At 42.5% G+C, this 15,356-nt stretch overlaps 1 protein-coding gene across 3 annotated transcripts in view; it reads right to left on the bottom strand.

The window, feature by feature from the left end:
* The window catches only part of PRXL2A (peroxiredoxin like 2A), a 28,535-nt gene extending 13,733 nt beyond the window's left edge, over positions 1-14,802 (bottom strand). The window contains exon 1 of one of the 3 annotated variants that reach the window (XM_075842796.1): positions 14,671-14,802. The gene's annotated coding sequence lies outside the window, so the exon portion shown is untranslated. Of the gene's footprint in view, positions 1-11,424; positions 11,444-14,158; positions 14,272-14,670 lie in introns of those variants that run through there. The other 2 variants (XM_075842797.1, XM_075842798.1) reach the window with 2 other exon arrangements.
* Positions 14,803-15,356: the final 554 nt, after the last annotated feature.

Below are 15,356 nucleotides of genomic sequence, written 5' to 3'. Positions count from 1 at the left end.
AAAAAAAAACACTATATAAATGTAGTATCGACTAAATCTTAACGACCCGCTGAATAAAATTGTTAATTTATACCATGTGGTAAACGGCGTAAAATAAAGACGCAAAAAAGAATGACAAAATCACATTTGACGTAAAATTCACCACACAAAAAAAAACCCATGTAAAAATGCAGTTACTAAAACATATTTAAAAAAAAAAAAAAAAAAAAAAAAAAAAAAACACTACAAAGCGACACCATAACTAAAACGCATGTACCAACATAAAAGGAAAAGCTGGCAATTTTTATTTGCAAAAAAAAAAAAAAGTCTTCTTACCGACCCTTATTAAACTGGCTGCAACATGCACATGCTCCTTCATACTAAAAGGATCCTAGTTTAAATGGTCATCATTGGATTTTCATTATCCATTCCTAACACAAGGGTACAGCAATTCTCTATTTCTGGTAGGTAGTAAAATTATAATAGAGTCATTTATTCATGCTGATCTGCCACCCCTCAAGTATTGTCTTATATGGGTACAGAAAACCCATTCAACTCTGCAATTGTTCCTGCGCAGTAAATCATAAAAACTCAGATGAACAACATCTGAAACTACTCCAACCGGTTTATCCAACTCTAAGAACATACATCCAGAATCAAAGGAGCAGCCATGTCCTAACACTTCTCATTGATGCTCGGTAGCTTAATCCAAATGAACAAGCCCTTCTGTAACAGGTGAGAATTCTATGAAAATACTACAAATTCATATTGAATTCCCCAGCAAGCTTTGTTTCAAAATAAAACAATATTCTGACTATGTATAAGAACAGTGGGATCAGAAGTAATGCAACACAAATCATAATAATTATGGGGCATTTTAGTAGCAAAATATCAGCCAAGAGTGTACAGAATAGCGGAGTCTACTAAAGAGGACAAAGAAATCCCGCAGTTTAGATTTATTCTTACATAAAAGCAGGAGCAGAAAACAAAAAGTTGTTACAGATCTGTCTGCTGGCCGCTAAGTAGAAGGGATCCCAGCAGAACAGAGAAGTAGAAGGGATCCCAGCAGAACAGAGAAGTAGAAGGGATCCCAGCAGACAGAGAAGTAGAAGGGATCCCAGCAGACAGAGAAGTACAAGGGATCCAGCAGACAGAGAAGCACAAGGGATTATGCATCCTTCACCTTGAAACCTCGTGACTGAGGTATGGAGTGTGGTTTCAGGAAAGCCGTCATACAGAAGCCAAGATCAGGGCAACATGTAAACTGGCATGGATCAGGACAGGCAGTTTTTAGAGAACATATAAGAGTCGTGTGCATGGAGCCTGTAAGGCAGTGCATATAGGCCATATAGTTCCCTAGTATGCAGCTGTATGGCCTCAGTGAACTGCTATACAGGCTCCGTCGGGTGCTTTAGGATACGGTGCTATTTTCTCCTATAAGCAAAGCTTCTAGGGTTATCTTCTAAAGGCTTTGCTTATAGGAGAGGATAGCACAGCATCAGAAAACACCCGGAGGAGCCTGTATAGCAATTCACGGATGCCATGGCGCAACTTTTCTTCTGCCGGATTTATAGGTACATTAAGGGCTCCATGCACTTGAACCGAAGGCCAATATTGGCTCCATACAAAACTGAGCCATAATACAACCATGTGAGCAAATAAGAAAGTAATTAGCATAAAGCTAAAAATTGCTCCTAACGTGGTGAAAACAGATTGTTCTTCTAAATAAAAAGCACTGCTGTCACCTACATTACAGCACCCATCTCCTTATGTAGGAGACAGGCCACTTATAATGTGGTGACAGAGCCTCTAAGTCTATTATAGGAAAAAAAAATGAACACAAAAAAAAACAAAAAACACATATTTGGCATCACCACGTTTGTAATGACCCCAACTATAAAATTATTTTCCCGCAAGATGAACACCTCAAAAGTAAAAAAAAAAAGCCAGAATCACTATTTTTTTGGTCACCACCCCTCCCAATATATACAATAAAAAGTGATGAAAAAGTCGCATGTACGCCAAAACAGTACCAATAAAAACTACAACCCGTCCTGCAAAAAACAAGCCCTAAGGCCTCATGCACACGAACGTATTTTTTCCCTCCCGTAAATACGGGTCCTTGGTCACACGTATTCGACCCATATTGCACCAGTATTTACGGACCCGAGCCCGTAAATACGGGTCCGGTGTCACCCGTATTCACAGGCACGTTTTCGCTGCAAAATTACACTGCAGTAATCGGCAGCCCCTTCTCTCTATCAGTGCAGGATAGAGAGAAGGGACAGCCCTTTCCAAGATAAAAGTAAAATAAATTCATACTTACCCGGCCGTGGTCTTGGTGACTTTCCTCTTGACATCCAGCCCGACCTCCCTGGATGACGCGGCAGACCATGTGACCGCTGCAGCCTGTGATTGGCTGCAGCGGTCACATGGGCTGAAACGTCATTCCGGGAGGCCGGACTGGAGGAAGAAGCAGGGAGTTCTGGGTAAGTATGAACGTCCTTTTTTTTTTACAGCTTTATCTATATTGTGATCGGTAGTCACTGTCCAGGGTGCTGAAACAGTTACTGCCGATCGTTTAACTCTTTCAGCACCCCGGACAGTGACACTTTACTGACGTCGCCTAGCAACGCTCCCGTAATTACGGGAGCCCCATGGACTTCTATGGGTTTGCCCGTGCCGTAATTACGGCCTAAAATAGGACATGTTCTATATTTTTTAACAGCACGGGCACCTTCCTGTAAGCATACGGGGAGGTACCCGTGGCCAATAGAAGTCTATGGGCCCGTAATTACGGCCCGTGATTACGGCCGTTTTTACGTTCTTGTGCATGGGGCCTTACTCCGCTTTCTTGATTGAAAAATAAAAAAATAAAAAAAAAAGTCATGGCTCTCAGAATATGGTGACACAGAAAATAAAATTAATTTTATAAAAAAAAAAGTGATTTTATTGCACAAACACACAGCAACAATTGTCCACCTCAATTCTTTTGTTTTACTTGGCACCAGCACTGCATTCATTTAAAAAAAAAAAAAAAGCACATTTTAATTCAGGAATGACCTCAAGTGTTTCTGCTCTTGCTTGTGTTCCCAGTTGGCCACTGGGAGCGCACGGTAAGGTGAGCTCATTCCATCTGTTCACACATTGTGGTGCTGTGGCATGGCGTCTGTTACTGTAGTGCTGCACTTGTGGGGGGACGTGGCCCAGAGCCAAAGAGCCTTGGCACGGTCTGATGGCATTGGTGCTTTAGGGCCCCTGGGTTGCTCCCTCTGCAGGAGCGGTGCTGCGGTGGCCGCCATGCGGTGCTGCAACCTATAGAGTAGGGACCCACTTTGAAAGAGGTCGCCGTGAAGTGGCAAGTGGGCTTATAGAGTTTGATCAAAATGTTAACAAAGAACCTCATGTTCATGTTTATAAATTATGCCTAGCGGCTAAGATCAACGTATATATTGTGCATTGTGCGGTCCATTTCTAGTTTCTCACAATGCTAAAAATGACAATGTACTGTAATAAATTAGTATTGCAGTGTATTGTACCAGCTACTGATTGCTGGTTCAAGTCCCCTAGGCGGCCTAATAAAATGTGTAAAAACAAAAGTTAATTATTATTAGTGAAAAAAAAATGTAATAAATATTTAGTCCAAAAAAAAAAAAAACACAACCTTTCCAAATTTTCTCTAAAGTAATGTAAAAAAAAAAAGAAAAAAAAAGAAAAAATTGGTATCGCTGTGTCTGTAAAAGTTCAAACTATTACAATATACCATTAATTAACTTGCACGGTGGGCACAGTGAAAAATAAAGAATTTAAAACGGCAATCCTTCGTGAAATTGAAAAAATTAAACATTTAAGAAATGTTGATATTCATTTTCACGGCCGGATTCTGATAAAGTCTGCAAAAGTCCTGTGGGGTCTAAATGCTCACTAAACCCCTATATCGATTCCTTAAGTCGTGTAGTTTCCAAAATAGGTTCACTTGTGTGGTTTCCACTGTTTTGGTCTTTCAGAGGCTTTGCAAATTCTACATGGCACCCGAAAACCATTTCAGCTATATTTGAGCTCCAAAAGACCAAATTTTTTCACTAACAAAGTACAAAATGTCACGAGAAAACAGTCTCCGAATCACTTGGATAGGTAAAAGCATTCCGAAGTTACTACCACATAAAGTAACACGTCAGATTTCAAAAATCAGGAAGTGGAGGAGAAAAGTTGCATTTTTCGGGACACGGCGCCTGACAGGTAAGTACTCCAACGAAGTATATTTTTCAGTTTATTGCAATTGACACTACGCGTTTCAGGACCGGACAGGTTCCTTCCTCAGGTTAATACGGCAATACACAAAGGAAGCTTCATTTTATACACGGAAAGACCGGGAAAAAAGAACGTTTTTTTCAAGGCTGACAGTCAGGCTGGGTTCACACGACCTATTTTCAGACGTAAACCAGGCGTATTATGCCTCGTTTTACGTCTGAAAATAGGGCTACAATACGTCGGCAAACATCTGCCCATTCATTTGAATGGGTTTGCCGACGTATTGTGCAGTCGACCTGTAATTTACGCGTCGTCGTTTGACAGCTGTCAAACGACAACGCGTAAATTGACTGCCTCGGCAAAGAGGTGCAGGACACTTCTTTGCAACGTTATTTGAGCCGTTCTTCATTGAACTCAATGAAGAGCAGCTCAAGATACACGAGCGTCACAGACGCCTCGTATATTACGAGGAGGAGCATTTACGTCTGAAACGAGGCAGCTGTTTTCTTCTGAACATAGTCTGTCATTTCAGCCGTAAATCCCTGCTATCGTGTGAAAATACCCTTACACCTCAATTTTGAAAAAAAGAGCGGAGGAGTAAGGGTTTCCCAGTAAACTAACAAAGGTCAGTATGGAGAATCCTGCGATGTATAGTAATAGCCACCCCCCCCCCCCCTCTAAAAGAATAGAGGTGGACTTTATACATATTTAAAAAACCCATCATTTGACATTTCAATCCCATAGGATGTACTCAACATTGCTAGGGGTCAACGCTGTGCTAATATTCAGCACAGACAATTGACATCTAAACGCAACATGACGGGAGAAATATTCCCAATAAAGCAATTCCTAAATTGTTCGTCCAATTTTGTGGTGTACCTCCTTGAATGCGTGTGTGGACTGCAGTATATAGGAAGGACTAAACAAATGTTGAGAACTAGAATCAACAAGCATAGGTCCAATACAAATATTCACTTCCTGAAACATAGTGTCTCTAGACATTTATACCAACATCACGGGGGACGTTTTGAGGTGAAGATTACACCATTGGAACAAATCCCCATAGGGGCCATTAATAGATTCTCACTTTTGGATATACAAATTTCAGGTCTCTCTCCGGTCAGCTTAATGGGACCCTTGAGAACATCTGTTAAATTAAATTATAATCATACCCGATCCTTAGTACAGCATAGTATATAAAAATCAATATAGTACCATTGGTTGACTCAGCAAGGTAGTGTAACCAAGGGCGATTAAAACATTTTTTGTTGACTTTTTACTTTCAATACACCCTATAGTCAAAACTTTGAGTGGTGTAAATACCAACGTTAATGATGGATATCAGCGATAATACTGTGACAACCTCATATCTATATAATGTATTCCAATACTATGCATAGATATTATATATTTATGGTTTTTGTTTAGGTACACATTCTTTTTTTAAATAAGCAGTACAAACCCAACTTTGATTTATAACGGAGCGAGGAAGTCTTCTTATCGTTTTTCCCAATATTCTGTTATGTTTACATACTTCTAAAGAAATATGCTAAATTTTATTTCTCCCGCTAATGCCGGACAATAATGTGCTTTTATATATATTTGTTCTGCTTTGATCGAAATATGCTAAACTTCATTTTATTCACGCAGCATTGCGTTTTTTATAGATGCTTTTTTCAAAATTGAGGTGTCACGGTCAGCCTTGAAAATTTTTTTTCTTTTTTCCCGGTTCTTCCGTGTATAAAATGAGGCTTCCTTTGTGTATTGCCATATGAACCTGAGGAAGGGACCTGTCCGGTCCTGAAAGGCGTAGTGTCAATTGCAATAATTATACTGAAATATATATTTTGTTTGAGTACTTACCGGTGAGGCGCCGTGTCCCGAAAGCTGCAACTTGTCCTCCACTTCCTGTATTTGTCTCCCCGGGCATAGAGTTTTTCACCCGTGGGATAGCAGCAGGTGGCAGCCGACACGTACGATGATCATGATGATCCTCAATCTCCACCACGCAAAGTAGTAGTGTTGTGCCTACATTTGCAGAACACTGTCAGGTGAGTGAACTAGCTCACCGTCTTGCTTTTTACCCGTAAACCATACAATATTACCTTAGAAGAGCGCCATTGTCCTCCTCCCTCTTTTTCTCCTTTCCTATATCAGATTTGAAAAATCGGCTGCGTCATGAAGGCCAAAACAGGCTCAGTCCTGAAGGGGTTAAAAGGGACTGGTCTGTTACTCAGTGTCCAAAGTCCTGTTTGCAGATGAAAGTAAATTTTGCATTTCATTTGGATATCCAGGTCCCAGAGTCTGGAGGAAGAGCGGAGAGGCGTCAATCCAGGTTGCCTTCGGTCCAGTGTGAAGTTTCCACAGTCAGTGATGGTTTGGGGGGGCCATGTCATCTGCTGGTGTTGGTCCACTGTGTTATATCAAGTCCAGAGTCAGCGCAGAGTCTACCAGGAAATTTTCTTTCTGCTGACAAGCTTTATGGAGATGCTGATTTCATTTTCCAGCAGGACTTGGCACCTGCCCACACTGCCAAAAATACCTATACCTGGTTTAATAACCACAGTATCACTGCGCTTGATCGGCCAGCAAACTCACCTGACCTAATCCCCATAGAGAATCTATAGGGTATTGTCAAGAGGAAGATGAGATACCAGACCCAACAATGCAGACAAACTTAAGGCCGCTATCAAAGCAACCTGGTCTTCCATAACACCTCAGCAGTGCCACAGGCTGATCGCCTCCATGCCACGCCACATTGATGCATTAATTCATGCAAAAGGAGCCCCAATGGAGATAGAGATATATATTAAAAATATATTTTGAACAAAAGTGAATTGGGCTTTATTTTAAAAAATAATAATAATAATTAAAGAGCCTCTGTCACCACATTATAAGTGGCCTATATTGTACATGATGTGATTGGCGCTGTAATATAGATTACAGCAGTGTTACAGAGACGCTACAGAAGTGTCAGGATTCTGAATAGACATCACATCCTGGCTGGAGGTAATGTATATTTGTTGTCATGACACTGCAGTAATGTTATAGTGTGTTTATGTGGCTGCACATAGTGATATAGTATATCGCTATGTGCTGTGTAAAGGAATGGAGAGAAGTGTATGACGCTGATTGGTTGCTGATTGGTCAGCGTCATACACTCCTCTCCACAACGCCCACTTGGTCAAAAAGTAAAACACGCCCAGTTGTCCATTAAGAAACTCATTAGCATAAAGCTAAAATAGGTCCTAGCTCCGTCAAAAATGATCGTTTTTCTAAATAAAAAAAACACTGCTGTAATCTACATTACAGCACCGATCATATTATGTACAAGATAGGCCACTTATAATGTGGTGACAGAGCCTCTTTAAATTTACTTTTTGAGATACAGCTTCTATCTATCCTTCATAAATATAAGCTGTATCTTGCATTCAAAGCCAAATCTGTCAGGTCAGCGGGACTGACTGCTTCGGTGAGCGCTGGATCACGGACATGCAAACTAATAGGCAATGCTGCTGTTGTGGCCTTATAGGCAGTTACTGATGGCAGACCTGGGGGTCTTTGTTAGGCCCCCGGCTGCCATGGTAATCCATCGGCGACCCGCAGTTGCTCTTGCCTTCTGTCAAATACCTAAAATGCCACGGTCGCCATTCACTGTGGCATCTAAGGGGGGTTAAATGCCAGAATTGGAGTTCTCTTCAATACCGACAGTAGCCTGGCTGAGTATGGCAGCCGTGCTACTGATGCTGTTCTCGAGTAGATTGACAGATGCATCCGTCACGTTGCGGAAATTAGCACCCGCTCGTGACTAGGGATACCAGTATTTGGACTTCGATATCGATACTTCGTGTAGTATTGCGATTTCGATACCAAAACAATGCTTTGCCAACAGTAATAAAAAAAAATGTGAGGCGCGTGGTGTGATCAATTTTGAATGTGCTGCACATTTATAGTAATTAACCCCATCATGTTTCTCAGTCATAATGGGTTAATGTGTGAGGTACATGATGGGGTTAATTACTATTAATGTGAGGCACATGGAGGTTAAATTCATCATCACACCTCGTGCACCACAATAAGTGAAAGAAAGAAGTTTCTATTTTAACGTACACCTCACAAATGATGCAAAAAAAAATTGTGCAGGTTATTACGGCCACGCCAATACTGAATATGTATATTTTATGTATTGAGACTTATTTTAATGTTTATTCTAAAAAAGGAAGGTGTGTGTGTGTGTATTTTTTTTAATTTATTATTTTATGTTTTTACTTTAATGTACTGGCATATATCTATATGCCAATACATTAGCCTGTGTACTGATAGTACACAGGCAGTGGTTAGGAGATACCTCAGTATGCCACAACAACAGGAAATATGGTCAGACAGCCCTGGGGTCCTTCAATAGACCCAGGGCTGTCTGCCCATATATGGTATGGTCCTCAATCACGTCACAGGGATTCCTGTGATGCGATGCAAGGGACATCCCCCCCCCCCCACCTTTTAATTTTCCCCTGAATGCTGCAGTCCGCTTTGATCGCAGCATTCAGGGGAATAGCGGCGGAGATAAGAGGTTTCTCTGATCTCCGCCGTTATAGAGCGGGGCTGCGGCTGTGTAATACAGCTATTGCCCCGCTCCTGACAGTAACTGCGCGCGCGGTCAGCATGAGGTGTGCGGCCGGCGCTGCACTAATGAGCGGCGGCACAGGCACTGAAGACAAAACATGAGGGTGTTTTGCAGCGTGCCCGCCATGTTTTGTCTTCAGTGCCGGCAATCATAAGTGCATACATTACTATACTCAGCTTAGTATCGAAATACCTGAAATAACGGTATTGAACCGTTTGGGGGTGAACAGTATCGAAGATTCGATGCATCGAGCATCCCTCCTCGAGACTGATATATCCGTCGCTCGTCATTAATATGCACTTACTTGCCAGAGTTTCTTAAAACATATGTATCATTAAATACCCTTTTACAGTTGTATAAGTTTGTAAATACACTACATTTCATATTGTGTGCGGATTCCGAGTGATAGCCTGGATTATAGTTCAGAGCTATATTCAGAGGGGTAACTGCAGAATCTGAAACAGGGCCACCATGTGTCTTTTATAATACTGGTGGCAAAGAGCCTTTGGGCCCCGTCAGACACAAGGTGCGATTGCTACCTCTTCATTCCCTATAGCTACACCCACATGTATGCAGGCTTCAGAGCGGAAATCTAACAGTATTCCTTTCCTAACCCTCTATTTGCACACTGCTTTCTGGCAATTGTAGTCTTTACACCAGGCGCAATACAGTAATCTGATATAGGAGAAACTACTAAACTATCAGGGATTTGTCTGACAATCTGGTCAACTGGTTTCAACAGCAACAACCAGCAGAATTTTACTGTTTGTTGTTGAAAACAGTTGACAAGCTTGTCAGATCCCTGATAGCTTAGTAGTTACTTCCTAGTTGTAATCTAGAATCAGTATACAAAAAGTACCACAATGTATTTTGAAGGTTACTCAATTTTTTAGGCAGATTGTAATGTCTACATGAAAACTGAAAAAAAAATAAAAAAAAAATAACCTTCACTTTATACCCATGAAACAATCCTACGGGGTTCTGGAGGCAGAATAAAAAGATGTAGATAAAGTGCAAACATCATTGGAACTTATAAATTCATAGAATCATACAGTAAGTCATAATATATTGTGGATTAAACTGTAACCATAATATTATATTTAGAAAGTAGAACTTGGTGGAAAACATATTTGGTGGAGTAGAAACCTAGACAGAGGGGCCGCTGTGGATATAGTGTTTTTGGACTTTGCAAAGGCATTTGACACTGTCCCTCATAGACGCCTAATGGGTAAATTAAGGACTATAGGTTTAGAAAATATAGTTTGTAATTGGACTGAGAATTGCCTCAAGGACCGTATCCAGAGAGTTGTGGTCAATGATTCCTACTCTGAATGGTCCACGGTTATTCGAGCAACAGCAGTAAAAAAAAATGAATGTAAACAGAAAAGCACCACGTGCTTTTCGGTTTACAAACATCCAAACGGTGTGTCATAATGATGGCGGCTGCGCGAAAAGCACGCAGCCGAGCACCATATGAACATAACACACGAAGCTGTCAAGTGCCTTCTAAATCTGCTCTAAGGGCCAGTTCACGCTGAGTTTTTCTACGCATTCACGGCCGAAAATGGCTCTCATTGATTTCAATTTGAGGCAGGAGTTTTTTTTCCCCGCGTGCGGAAAAACCGTCTCGCGGGAAAAAGAAGAAGTGACATGCCCTATCTTCGGGCGTTTACTTCTGACCTCCCATTGACATCAATGGGAGGCAGAGAAAGCGTATTCTGCTGTGTTTTTTTGCCCGTGGCGCTCAAAAGCCACGGGAGAAAAATGAAGCAAATGGCGCACAGGCAGATCGAAATCTGCCTTAAAATTCCAGACGGAATTAAGTTTTTTTTTTAATTTGGAGCTTTTCTTGGTGTTTTTCAGAGTGTTTAATGGAAAATCAGCTCCAAAAAACGCCTCAAGAAGTGACATGCTACTTCTTTTTACACTCAGTTTTTTTTTTGTTTTTAAAACAGCGGCGTAAAAAGATGCCCCATATGAACTAAATGCTGTTTTTCCCTTTGATTTCAATGGGCAGATGTTTGCAGGCGTTCAGCTTCCGCTTTTTCAGACGTTTTTCGAGGCGTAAATGCCCCGAAACACGCCTGAAAATACTGCATTTGAACATAACCAAAAAAGTCTGAAGATACGGGAGCGTTTTTCAAGGGAAAACAGCTCCTGATTTTAGAAGTTTTTCTAGCAACTCGCGTTTTTCACATCCGTTTTTGGAGCGGTTTTTCTGTAGAGTCAATGAAAAACTGCTCCAAAAACGCACAAGAAGTGAATGCACTTTTACGCGGGCGTTTTTTTTACGCAGCCGTTTTGAAAAACGGCCGTGTAAAAAAAAACAAAAAAAAACGGCCCCTCGGAACAGAACGCCGTTTTTCCCATTGAAGTCAATGGGAAGATGTTCGGAGGCATTCGGTTTCTGATATTTCAACCCGAAAATAAGCCGTGTGAACATACCCGAATTGTTATTCTTCAACAATACAGTCCACCACTGCACGTTTTAAGTAGTTGCAATAGGCGCATTATTTGGAAAATGTTTTGGCTTGAAAATAAGACATCTCTGCCGAGTCACCAGTGCACACCTGGCCAGAAGCAGACGGTGCGATGTCCACATTAGTCGATGACTACTTCTACCAGACACTCCCTGTTCGGTTTACAGCTCGAGGGCGTGAAGTAGTGCTCCTTTTTTACCCAAACACCTGTGATGAAAACATATGACAATCCCTCATAATAATACAATACACAATACTTCAACAGATCTGGTGACCCGCTCGGACTTCCTCAAAACATAAGAGGTCTGATAAAGAAAAAAGGAACTGCGCTACGCGGACGGTCGCGCCTTGACTCTCTTAGTTAATGGTTGACTACTATGATAGTACAGGGTCCTTGTGAACAAAACCATCTATTGTTGTATCACACGTCACTCAAAACAAAGCCATCGTGTGCTTTGCATCTACTTCCAATGACGCCTTCACAGAGCACCATGAATTTCAAGCGGTTTTTTATGATGTTTTTAATTTTTTTTATTTAAACGGTGTATTTTATTTAGTAACATTTTGAATATGCATTTTTCTGGCATTTTTGAAGACCAAACGCCATACCTAAAGCATGCTAACCATAAGGCCATGTTCACACGGAGTTTTCTGCCGCGGAAAAAAACAGCCGAAATTTACTCCAATGGGAGGTGGAGGCGTCTTTTTACCGCGAGCAAAAAGAAAAAAAAAACACCTTTGCGGGGAAAAATGCCCTATCCTGAGGCATTTTCCGCCTCAAAAACCCTATTGAAATTAATGGCAGACGGAAATAAACACATTTGGACGCGTTTTTCGGCAAAAAAAAAAAAAAAAAAAAAAAAAACACGCACGGAATTTAACTTGGTCTCTTGAAGAAATAGTAAAAAAAAAAATGCCTTAAAAAAACCGCGGCAAAAAAACACTTAAAAAAAAAATAACCGGGGCCGATTTTTCCAGGCAGAATTTTCTGCCTGCAAAAAACTCCATGTGAACAGGCCCTACATGCAAGAACCATCACCATAGCGATTAGTGACCAAGGACTCGTCTTATGCAAATTTTATACTTTAGTAATTAATTACCATCAGTCCAAAGCAGACTTGGATTTCTAAAATGATACCTGTATCTATGGCTATTTTGACTAATGACCAGGCAGGTGGGTCAAGCTACTGGGGGGCAATCTTTACGCTTATGGCTAGTTTTTGTCTTTGGGAACCTTAAATGTGCAGATCAAAGAAATATCCGACCCATTGTCATTTTGAACAAAAATTATCACTTCTAGCTCAGTGTAGACCTTAAACGGGAATGAGCAGGATTATGAAATCTGCTGATCACGAAGAAGTGGCGCCCGCTATAATAGGTTTATAAATACCAACCATAGTTTTAAAATAATTGCCGAAAACTGACAAGCAGTAAGGCCTCATGCACACGACAGTAGCCATGTGCACGGCCGTGATTTCCGGGTCAGCCGGCCAAGGAGCGACAGCGGCGACCCGAATGCAAATCGCGGGCTGTGCGCATGGCCGTGGTCATTTTTTAAATGAGTTCGGACCGCAGAACACGGCCGTAATAAGGCATGCCCGTTCTTTCTGTGGTGCGGGCTCCGGGGCCACGCACGGACCATGAAAACCACGGTTGTGTGCATGGCCCCATAAGAATGAATGGGGCCGCAATTCTCAAGTGGATTTTCGGGGGAATTGCGGCCGCAAAAGCACGTTCGTGTGCAGGGGGCCTCACTCTTGCTCTGGCGCACTCAATGTGTCCTGTCTGATTTGGTTGCTTTCACACAGCAGCTTTTAGATCAATATTTTGCTTCAGTATTTGTAAGCAAAAACCCAGAGTGAAAATATACAAAGAAATAAAGTGTACGGGAAAGATTTGCACCTCTTCCGTGTTTGGATATACTAATGGTTTGGGATCACAAATACTGCGGTGAAAAGGCCGGTCTGTGGTCAGACGAACCCTGTAATGGTATGACAAATCACATGCGGTGGATCTTGTTTCAGAAGTTTCTGCAACTAAAAAAATTTGTTAAATTTTTCTGAATGAAACGTGCAGAAACCCGCGGCCCCCGCTGCAGAAACCCGCGGCCCCCGCTGCAGAAACCCGCGGCCCCCGCTGCAGAAACCCGCGGCCCCCGCTGCAGAAACCCGCGGCCCCCGCTGCAGAAACCCGCGGCCCCCGCTGCAGAAACCCGCGGCCCCCGCTGCAGAAACCCGCGGCCCCCGCTGCAGAAACCCGCGACCCCCGCTGCAGAAACCCGCGACCCCCGCTGCAGAAACCCGCGACTCTAATCTATGGGGGATGCGAGACATCGTGTCCCGCAGCGCCGAGCACAGCTGCACCTCAGATGTGAAAAACTGCCTAAGTGACGATTGTGGAGTCACAAGAGCCAGTTTTAAAAAACAATCTGCAATTAGGTCTGTTCACATCGGTGTTGGAGGCTCCGCTAGCATGCTGCGCTATTGTTTCCGGTATAACCGTGCACACCCCAACGGAAAGCAATAAAGTCAATGGGTTCCGTTGGCTGCCAGTGGCATCCGTGGCACAGCGGAACCGTCACTTCCACTTTTCCCTTGTTCTGCTCCTTTAAGAGCAATAGAAATTCCCAACTCAGGTGTGAACGTAGCCTTAATATTTCTGTTACTTGCGACTAGAACACCAAATACTTTGTGACCCAACCGGCTTTCCTGCGCTATGGTTTCCAGTAAAACCACAGAACCGGTGCTTCCGATTGTTCCCTCATTCTGCTCCTCTGACGGAACGAACAACGGAATGGCAAGCGCAGGTGTGAACCAAGCCTTACCTGCATTTATCTGTGGGGGTTTTTCGCTTCAAATTACATAACCTTTGAGAGTTTTGATTTTTAACCCAGACACAGGGAAGGTGGCTGAAGCCAAGCAGGGAAAGAGGGGGGAGGGTATGGGAAGCTGCTCCTGAATGAGGGCAAACGTCACCCGAGAGCCCGCCTTCCAGTCAGGAGCCTTGCTGGGAGACCTTGCGCCTTTACGGACGTGACATGACTCAAATAACGCACATTAAAGACAGAATTTTGGGCTGCACATAATCCCGTTCACCGGTGTAGCAACCACTGAACGTACTGCACTTTTAAAGCTGTGATCACAGGTTGTAGAACTACAAATCCCATAACGCTCGGAGTTGTAGTTTGCAGGATGTGACTCTACAGCTGCTGTCAGACTATTGCTAGACTTCGCGTGGATACTTTATGTAACCTCCAGTGACCACATGGAACGTACAGGATCATTGGGATCAATGTAGACCAATGCAATATTAAGAAGATCACAAGTCAGTACTTACATAAGCGAGAGATCCCCGGTGTCTGCAGCTAGAGAAGCATCATCGCCCAGCGAGACCCAGTGACACTGCCGGCACCCAGCACTATCCACACAACAGCACAGACGGAAAGCTGCTAGTCTCTGTATATCTCATAGAGGCTATTCAGGAGGCGTGGCGACGAGTCAAACCGAGGCTCACACTGAAAGTCCGTTCTTCTGATTCAGGTAGCTTGGTTGTGTTGCATGACGTAATACACACTGACACACAGACACACTTTACGTAATGGAAACATGACTTTACAACATTTTTCCAATTATTATTTGTACGTTGCAAATAAAAGGCTGACAATTCAGCTAATACAAGTAATAAATATAAATAAATCATTACAACCAACCAGAACTGGAAGAATTAGAGGAAAAATTGTAAAATGGTCCATGCACAGCTACATTATAAATAATTGTTTAAATAACATCAACAGGGACCAATGTTCCCTCTAAGTCTTGGCAGCTCCTGAGCGCCATCGCGCCACTTCCGTGGGTTAAAAGGCGCGGATTGACGGAGCAAGTCGTTCTGCCCTGCCAATCAGCGCCTTTCAATGACGTGCCGCTTGCGTCGTTCAGCTCCAGCAGACCTGCTCAGAAAAAAGCATATCTCGGGAACGAGATCAGGGTGAGTATGTAAAGTTTTTAGTTTTTTCTAATAAAACG

This window comes from Rhinoderma darwinii, chromosome 11 (assembly GCF_050947455.1).
Source record: "Rhinoderma darwinii isolate aRhiDar2 chromosome 11, aRhiDar2.hap1, whole genome shotgun sequence".
Classification (NCBI taxonomy): Eukaryota; Metazoa; Chordata; class Amphibia; order Anura; family Rhinodermatidae; genus Rhinoderma; species Rhinoderma darwinii.
The sequence above is the reverse complement of the archived record's forward strand: the minus strand, read 5'-3'. Positions and strand labels throughout refer to the sequence as shown.